This window comes from Pholis gunnellus (genome assembly GCF_910591455.1).
Source record: "Pholis gunnellus genome assembly, chromosome: 24".
NCBI lineage: Eukaryota > Metazoa > Chordata > Actinopteri > Perciformes > Pholidae > Pholis > Pholis gunnellus.
This window is the reverse complement of record NC_136551.1, coordinates 10,889,367-10,899,665: the sequence shown is the minus strand read 5'-3', so window position 1 is coordinate 10,899,665 and position 10,299 is coordinate 10,889,367.

Below are 10,299 nucleotides of genomic sequence, written 5' to 3'. Positions count from 1 at the left end.
TCACCATTTTCCACTGATGTCCAGCAATAACGCAAGGGGTGCAAATCCCACACAGCGATGACATGTGTACATGCAGTGCTTGTGTTGAAATCAAACAGCCAGCCACCAACCAACACAAAAAGGCCCAGTCTGTGTTCTTGCTGTCATGCGCTCTAAATGAGTCGGAGATGCCAGCAGCACTCCTCCCACATCCCATCCTCTCGCTGCCCACTTTCCCTCCCCGGTACGAGTTTATTTATCGAGCGAAGCTGGCATCTAACTCGAGCCGAGACGCTTCAGCGTCTTGACACCTCATCTTAGCAACCGCCCGGCACACCGTCCATCCGACGCCGGGGCTCCTCTGCATCAAAGGCCCTCGCTGCACCAGCAATTTGGGGGGGGGGGGGGGGGGGGGTGACAACAACAACAAAAAGATCCCTGGCTGGGTGCATTTCTTTTACTCCGCTGCACCTGCCTGAGGGAGAACAGCTGGGGTTCACTACTGTACATGCAGCTTTGAGTGGAGAGGCAGCTTGACACCCTGGCGAAGGAGAATAATGTGTTTACATGCTGCCTTTTGGTCTGAAGGAAACGCAGAAGCAAGCTGCCGTTGTTGCTACACACACACACACACACTGCTGTCCAGTGACTGTGCAGTCTTACACCGTGCCCCGTTGGCACCCATGTCACCTCCCATCTGTCTTGTGCATTCTTGTCGAACAAGCTCCCCGGAGCCGTTGAGTTTTTCGATCCGGAAGCAGAAAACAGTTTAAATTGTAATGCTCCGAGACGTGTGTGTTAGTGTGTCGTTGCAGTTTGAAAAAATAGGTTTTTGGTGGATTTCTGTCCCGTGGAGAAATTGCATGGAAGCAAAAGAGAGCCAAAATCATTAGTTCTCTCCTCACCTAAATAATATTTAACCACTATTGAATACTTGGTGTCATTTCACCCCCTAACCACATTTTAAATATCGCAGTCCATCACGTTCATTTAATCGTGGGATGCCTGAATCGTGATTCAGATTAATTGAGCAGCCATAAACTTTGCTTCCATAAGTTCAGGGTTTAATTCCTGTTAAACACCTGCAACCTCAATTAATTTGAATTACATTAGTCGATCAAATAGGTTAATATCGATAAGTGTTAGTGTGTTTTTTGAATTATCATTATTTAATGGGTTTTAGTTGCTCCAGAGAAATATATGCAAAGTGCTCACGTGTAGACGCATTGCTCACATCCCTGCTGTAATGCATTTCATCAGGAGAATTGCAGCAGGTTTAGAGGCCACGTTGTTTTCAACGTCAACAGGTGGCTGATTTTTTGCAGCAGCAGCAGGAGGACAAGGGGTGTCATGGGAAACGTAGGCCTGGGATTAATTCCCAGAGGGCACAGAGCGATCGGCAGTCCGGACACGTTTCCTTTTACAGACGTTCTAGAAGAAGACACGGATGTGCACGCGCCACATCGGCTGACTTTATTAATGGCACCTGGCACGCCATCAACACTCTCCATTGTTGGCACAGCCTCCCAGCAGAAAACGGACACTGTGCGACGTGAGCAATGCGGGGACATAAACTCGTTTTTAATTTCTTTTCCCCGCATCCAAGAATCTGTCAAAAAAGTCACAATTGCCAGATGGCTCGCGGCCGCACCAGACATTTAACAGACCTCACTCTCTTTCATATAACGGAGCTGTAAGTGAGTGACGGCACAGAAATGTCACAGGTTGTTTTTTTCTCCTCGATGCGCACTTATTTATAAGTGAGCCTCCTTCTTTGCCATCAATCTCTGCTCTTCTTCCTACACACGTTGTTTTAGAGCAGTGGTTCTCAAACTGTGGGGCGCGCCCCTCTAGTGGGGCGCAGCGGTATTGCAGGTGGTTTCAAGAACTTAATTCATACCTGCATTTTGTTACCATGTTGTTGGGGCGGTGGGGCGTGAACATTTCTCTTCCTCCAAAGTGGGGCGTGACAGAAAGAGTTTGAGAACCTCTTCAGACTCCACCGCAGAGGACACCGACCCACGTGTGGCTGCTAATCGGTCCGATCGAGAACACTGCCGTGGACCCATAAACCAAGGCGTTCAGTCTCATTAAAGCCGATGGCGTCGTCGTCTTGCTCGCACTCGAGGAAAGCGAAAGCTTTAAGAAACACGGCGGCGTTATCGTAATGAAACACGCTCAGCAAGCTGTGCGTTGTAAAGGTCAGACGTACAGAAATGTGATTGAGAGTGGTATCTCCTTATCAAATCTTCTGCCTGAAATATGTGTTTTAACAGTTCTTGGCGCTGTCAACGGCACAAAGAGTACAGTAAATCAAATTTTAAATGGTTGTTTCCATCCCTCTATCTCAATGCACACAGCTTCTCACTAATTCTAGTTCCCCATACGCTGGTTTAAAGTCAGCTGTCGACTCTGTGTACTTCATTCTTAGAACTCCACATTGATGTCAAACTTCCGGGTGAAGTTCAGTCAAACGCTGTGAGAATGAAAAGAAGGCTGTCATGAGCGCCTGCAGCCGCTCTTATTAACTCGCATCGATTTTAGTCATGAAATCTATTGAGTTGAAATTGGGCTTTAATGACTCTGGTTAAAATGTTCGCTTTCAGGCTTCAGGCGAGTTGGCTTTCTCCTCACGGGCAATTACATCTGTCATATTCATGCAGGTCTCTGAGAGGTGGAAAAAATGTCTCAAATAGCCCAAAAGTTAATACATGTGGTCAAAATAAATACCCGCCGGCGTGGCGAGTGTGTCGGCGGGTATTACTACCTGATTACCCCTAGAGAGTGGAGCAATGAGGGGGTGCAAACACTCACAGAGACCCACATCAGCTGCCCCCCATTGATTACAACCAGGGAGAGTGTGGAAGAACAAAGTAGCTCTGGAGCCTCGCTGCCGCTTCTCTGGCTGAAAATGTGAGTGTTAATATGTGCGTGTGTTTACTTAATCCCCCCCCCCCCCCCCCCCTACTCTACAAACATGACATCTTCCACAGATAACTGCTGGTGGTAAATTACACATTCATCACAAACATCATACACAAACATTTAAATTCACTTGTGTGACTTGGGTGTGAAAACAGACAAAGGAATCTAAAATCCACCCTCGCACTAATGTTGCTCGGTGTATCGATACTAAAGAGGTACCGCGGTACCCGTACGTTAAAAACGTTCAGAGCGCACTCACTGTTCCACTTCCTGTCATGCTGCCGGCACGCATTGACTGCAAGGGGGCGGGGCTTCCCAGCGCTCACATCACATCTACAGCTTAACAACATAAACAGTGTCACACAAGCAACATGAACTATATTAATGATGTTATGCAATCAAAACAATTCACAACACACACAGAGACCCGTCTGCAAAACTTGTTTCAAAGCCACACAGACCAAGAGAGGCAACCCGTCAAACATGGCAACGCACCTTTCAGACAGACACCCCAACTGTTCAGAGTTCAAAGAACGACAGGTAGTTTTCATTAATGTCTTGCTGTAGGCTAATACTAACCATACAGATGTTTTATTTATTACTATTATAGATGAATATACCAGTATCGTATTTGTATTCTGGGATGGTATCGTAAGTATCGGTATCATGATATTTATGGCATATTTATACCACACACACACACAAAATAGGGCCGTAAAATAAAAGAATAACTCGAAATATATGAAAATGACACATTAGACATATGGAAAAGCAACAAATGATGCAATAATGCCCGTAGCCATAGTCACACATGGAACAGATGGCGAAGCATTTGCTGTAATTAAACCTCACCTCCTCTTTGTATGTCTAAATCTCTCTGTTTCACAGCCAGATGGTTAGATACGGTTAGAGGTGGGTGTTATCATTGTGTTTTGATAAAAACAAAAAAAAAGGGAAGTCCACGTATGCAATGTGCTAAACGTCACAGATTGAAAGAAAAGCCCAGAGTGTGCAGACATGTCTGCTCCTCTGTCAGGGTTTAATCAGGCTCTCTTATGTCCTGAGCACAGAGAGGTCACATGTGAGGCGTAATGATATCTGGGCCGGCTGAGGGAAGATGTGAAGCTGATGAGCTGGATGGTACAATCGTATCCGCCTGAATATGAGAGCAATTTAAAGACCTTTCCCTGGCAGACGGTTTTTGCAAATGACTTTTTCAAGATAGAAAAGAGCTTTGGGACGAGCGTAAAGCGTTTGTGAGGTGCTAGTCGACCAAAAGAAGAGAGAGTTCTTATCTCTGAAGCCCTTTTACTCTCAAACACTTGAGCAGGACGTGGATCAGCTCTCTCTCGTCAGCCTCTTTGAAGCGGTCAGATTGGTTTTCTCTCGGCGTTGACGTTTCTCAGACTCAGCTCTTCTCGGTGAGCCACAAATGTTTCTCGGCTCGGTCAGATATATTCTGCAGCGGTTTCAACTTGTTTTTTGCTCGTCAGGAGTTTATTTATTCCAAAACATGAGCCGTCTGAAACTGTTGAACTGGACTAGTTTCAGACATCTGTAACAAGTTAAGCTTCTTTCTGTCTCTGCTGACCCTAAACTGTGAGTTTTATGGAAAAACAAATGTCTTAAATTCCAGTATTTTACTGGATCTAGTGGGCGACATGACTACTGCTCCCCTGCGCTGTGTGATGTCTCTGCTTGTCAGTTTCCTAAGGAGAGGAAAAAGAAAGTATGAATATGAAACTCTGCATTTCCTTCATTTGGTTCCTCTTTGACGGAGCGTGGCTTTGTTTGGTAGCCATTTGACGGTAAATCAAGGCTCCTCACTTGGCTGGTTTCTGCTTTGTTTCAGCTCGCTGGGTGATTATAATCAATTTCATCAGACACAAAACGAGTGAAGACGACAGCAACGCGCTTGTACAGCAGAAGAGAAAAGAAGAAAGTAGCAGAATGCTTTAAGTTCCTTTGAGGCGACATCATTCGTTTGTGGATGCTCACTCAGGATGCAGCAGAAAAAGGCCCGCGCGGCTCATTTATCCGCCCGAAAACTGCGTGAACATTTCAAACAAAGCCATTCTCCGTCTCTTTGAAATGTCCTGGGAATTATTATCATATTTCTTTGAACTTTCGGGGGGAAAAAAGGAACGAGTCATTTTCGGTGCATCTGTTTTTTTCCTCCCGCCGCATTTGAATTGTGACGTAGTGAGTGAGAGAGACGACACATTACAGGAGATCTATTCTCATTCAGATAGTGTATGTATCTTGATATTCCTCTTTATACTTAGAGACACTGTGTTGTCATGCACACGCGCTGTAATTTTTATTTCTATTTCCTCTTTCCTTCATCTTTCTTTGCCACATTCAACCACTGAAGGCCCACTTTCCCCACAGGGAACATGGAGTCTTTGTTTGTACGTAATACGAGAGGCGTGAAGAGAAATAAAAGCGTCGCACCCTTTATTTCATGCTTTGTTACCGCCCAGCGTCTGAGAAGCCGTCAGACCACTCATTCATCCGAGTCCTCTCCAAAAAGCTAATTATGAAGCGCCGACCTCCACGACACCGGAGACCTTTGGGTTCAGCCTGAGCATTTCAAAGAAACGAAAGCAAAGCGTGTTTATCGCTCGCCAAGTCTGAGGACGCGGGGCGGCTTGCTTGGACTTCGCAAATTGGGCAGAAATGAAAAAGCGCAGTTCAACGGTCCGATTCTTTTGTTGATCTTCACGTATAAATGAAAAGTCTCCTTCTCCTTTCTCTTACTCCTCCCGACAATGTAGAAGTATTTCCGGTGACGCATGGACTGATGCTTCACGTCGTAGCAGTGAAACACCGCCGAGCACACAAGTGCAACTAAGGCGAGCGCGTATTGACTTAAGGCATGTAGATACCGCATGACTTGCTGAACACGGATGTTGTTGGTTCAAATCCCCTTTACCGGGATACTCCTTGAAGGTAAAAGGCACAAACATTTGCACAGTGAGATGAGAGCTCCGGTGTGTGTTCCAGTCACGGGCCGTGGCCTCATGTTTACCAGTGTGTGTCTGTGATGTTAGCCGACCTCTGCCCTGCTTCACCCGCTCTCTCTCGGCGTGGGTGGACACTGACCGATTGTTTTAATGTGGAGGCACAAACGAGGGCCTGCTGAGTTTTGGGGTTTATATAACTGTGCTGTACCTTCAGCCTCTCCTTTAAATGGATGCGGCAAACACTCTTCTGCTCATGTGACTCCTCACCGCCGGTCCCTTGGTGCCCGGTGCCTGTCAGGATGATTGACAGCAGCCCTACAGGCAGCTGAAGTCAACACCTCTCTGCTGGAGCAGTCACAGATTGATGTTTCTCCTCGGGGAGTTCAATTACATTCATGGTCCACTCGAAAGACAAGTGACAAAATGCCTTCATAGATATACGTAGATAAATGTGACATTTCACGTCAGCACTTAGCAAAGACACCGGTTAAACGTGTCTAGTTACTGGAAAAGTCATAACTGCAGCAGGAAGCGAGTTCAGTGGCGTTTAAATTGGCTCCTCTGAGTTTCTCTTGAAGGACAGAAAAGTGTTTTTTGAGCGTTCTCTTCCTCCTCTCGTCTCCACAATACAGGGATCGTCTGGCTCCAGAAAAGTCTTTGAATACATTTCAGCACGATATTTTTCCAGCCTCTGAGTGCTGCAGCAGCCAAAACACACGTCGTATCCGTCCGATTTATAGCACGAAAGTATGTCGTTCACCTTTGTTTCGGTCCGTCATCACGCACACATTCTCTCACGATGCCGAGGCCAATGCAGCATTATCTGACCCCCCCCCCCCCCCCCAGAGATCATCATAACGAGGTGTCAGCGAGGAGTGTTGATGCCACCGTCCCACATATTGCTTTGCTCCTAATAACCGGACTCCCACTGAGTCACCGGCTTTGATCAACACCCTGAACTTCGTTTCCGGTTGTTTTGTGCTGGGGGGCCCCAATACAATTATATTCATTGCATCTTTAATTGCACATTAAACCAGGTTGTGTCATTGTTACCTCCTCCTCTGGCTTTCTTTGAGTCATTCATTTCATTTTTGTCTTCATCACGGGTTCATGCAGCTACAGGTGCATGTCAGATGTACACACCTGTGTATTTTTTATAATGATTTCCATATTTGACTGCCGGTCTGTGTTTATTTGCAGTTTAGGGACTGGGACAGATGTTAGCTGTCAGCTAGCCACGTAGCTCAGCTCGGCCTCGGTCTGACCTCTGAACCCACCGGGGTCTGTCGCACACTGGCCATTAGTGCTTTAGATTGATAGTTAATAGTGTTGAAACACGACCTCCACCTCTACACGTGGGTCAACACATAACATCATTAAGACGAGCAGAGCTGAGACGGCAGTGTTTACACGGCCAGGTAATATGCAGCTCCGACCCCTCTTCCGCTGCGCTTATCAACATGAGGCGAGGCTCGATCAAATTGACGACCAATTATCGGCGCGCGTGTGACCCGGCGGCGTTCCCGGCGCCAGCTTTGATGTGCGCCCTCGGCCTCTCGGGGCAGACGCGTGTCAGAGTCGCGCGTGCAGCTGTGTTTGTTAATTATTTCATCCAGCCGGGTATTCCTAATTAGAAACTCATCCTGATGGCAGGATGGAGATGAAATTAACGCACCACGCTGGAAAGCAGACACGGAGAATTCGTCTAACCATCATTTTACATACGAGGCCCCTGATGCTGTCACTGTGACGATTACTAGTCCTGTAATGATCCGGTTAATGACGCTCATCATCCGTGATGAGAAAATAGTCCCTTAATGAGCTGTTGTTTTGATACCACGAGCTAATAACCCATCATGAGTTTTGATTTATTCGTCCTCGAGGGTTGTTCACAGTGCAGCGAGATGTTTCTTTCAGGTCTGCTGGCTGAGCTTGACTTTGTCCCCAGTGAGTGAATGTGGTTTCTCATGACCCAGCATCGTATTTATTCAGGATAAAGTACATACAGATCCTAGAGGATCACAACAGACACCAGCTCTTTGGATGCTGCATATATTTGTATGTAACTTCACGTTAGAGGCTTTTTCTTTCACCCACTCAATGCTCCCTGTATTAGACGCTCTGTAGCTTACTGTACAGTGAGCCGTTTGGCATTGCTAGCTGCTACTTTTTTCTTTCCATTTTGGGAATTTTGGAGGATGAGAGCACAATATACATTAGACAGACAAAGTAGGCTCTCATCAACAGAAACATTTCCAATTAAAGCTCTCCGGTTTCAATTCATTAACGCTATTCTGAAGAGTTGCTGCGCAGTTGGTTGCTTCTCGACCACGCCCTAAATAAAGATGTAAGGCTTTGGTATTCTTTTACGTAGTATATATTTCTACTCAGTATATCGTATTCATGAATAAGTCATTTTGCTCTGAACTCTGCCTGCTCCTTAGATAACTAACTGTGTTGGATGAGAATTGTTTTGGTCGCTGGCTGTTTGTTTTTCATTGTTGTTCCTCTCAGCGTGAGACCAAAATGTCTGTTTCTTTGCTGTAAATGTTCCAATGCTGCTTCATTGCTGGTGACTTCCATAATTGCTGGACGTTGAATCTGCTCAATACGATCAGAGAAGAAAACACCAACCAGCCTCGTCTTTGGACCCATTAAACAAAATGACATGTTTCTGCTTCGTGAGATCGTAAACATGCCGAAATCAGTCAACAGGCTCTCAGCTTGATTATACGATGATCATAATTCTAACGGCTTTTTGGACACCCAAAGGTCTCCTCACGTGAATTATGTCTCATCTTTGACCCTTCTTCTGTAAACGGCGTCGGGCACAAGCACCTGAAACCAGCCACAGAGAGCAGAGACGACAGTATAAACCTGTTACGCATGGCACTCCTTCCCTCCGGTGCAGGAAATGAATGCATAACACTCGCCAAGCGCGTCAAGCTGTCGGCCCCGGCTCGGGCCGACAAAACCAACGGCCAGATTAAGAAGGTGAAGTCCAAATTCATTACTTTTAGCTGCCGTCGCAAAGGCCGAGTGATTACTTTCCGCAGTAAAATGCAACAACCCCCCCCCGTCCCCCCCCCCGTCCCCGTCAGCTCTCCAAGCCAGCCAGTACCGTTTCCTTTCTGATGAATACATTTTACACCGCGGCAACTGTTCTTTTCAGTTTCAGTTACTTAGCAACTACATGACGTTACCTCGTAAAAAGCAAACCCTAACCCCTTTAAACGGTGACTGGGCGTTCATCCGAGACCCACGTAGACGTAATAGGGCTCAGAACATGATGATGGAAGTCTATGATGGCCATGCTCTATCATGTCTTTTAAGTTTTTGGATTGATTTATAGTTCTTCTTTTTTTCATATATCCTTAAATAGGTGGAGAATATGATTGTGGTTGTGAACTAAAAGGGTGAAAAGGGCATTTTTTTAAATGTAATTTCGGTGTTTTATTATTACGTTGGTCTCTTTCGTCCGAGGATAAAGACACAAGGAGCTCCAGAGAAAGAGGCAAGTCCTCCCGGTCCATATTTCGGTCTTTCACGTTTGTGGGTTGGAGGTTTCATCCGACCCCTTTCTCTCCCTCTCTGAAACGTGACCTTTCCCAGTGCGTCCTCCCCCCTTTGGATCCATACCACTCTAAATGGAAAACCTCTCAGCCTCCCAGGACACGGTGAGCTGTACGGCAAACTTTCGTCATAGCGCCGAGTTCTGCTCACACCGGCAAAAAATAATAATTCATGGCCTCAAGGTTTTTGTAGCTCACGTGGCTTTCTTAACAAAAGCGCTGTGGAGCTGAAAATACCTACAAATGCTCCGAGGTCAGGAAATGGGAAACATTACTTAAGTGCAGAGACGTCGACAGCAACACATGGATTTACTGTAGAACACAGGATGTGTCTTTATAATTCCCTCAGGCTGGTTGGACACGAGGTTCCTGCTGCTCTGGGAAACCCTGTATCTTCTCTTTAGGTCCCAAACTACAACCCCTGCCTTTACATGAAAGCAGCATAGCACAGCTTTAACCTCCTGGTCAGGACTATGATTTTCATTTTTTCAACCCGGGAGAGATAGATGAGGGAAAGAAGATGAATGAGCTGTCTGTGGTGCTCTGGTGAGAGGGGGGGGGGGGGGGGGGTGCAACAGAGAAGTCCATCTCCTCCACGCTCCACTGTTTACTGAACCCTGCGGTGGAAGGCGGCCGTGACAAATGGCGTAGGAACCGGCGCGGTAATGGACGGAGGGAACCCACCGCTGGCTGGGGTTACTGATCCACAACAGTGAGGGGCTCCTGCAGCCCTACAGGTGTTGAATACCTCAGTAACATCTGAAACCTATTAGGATGCGTCACCGGTGTACCGTCACTTGCAATCAGTGAGATTGTAAATCCCACTTTGTAGTCAGGAAGCTGTTTTGGGAAAAACA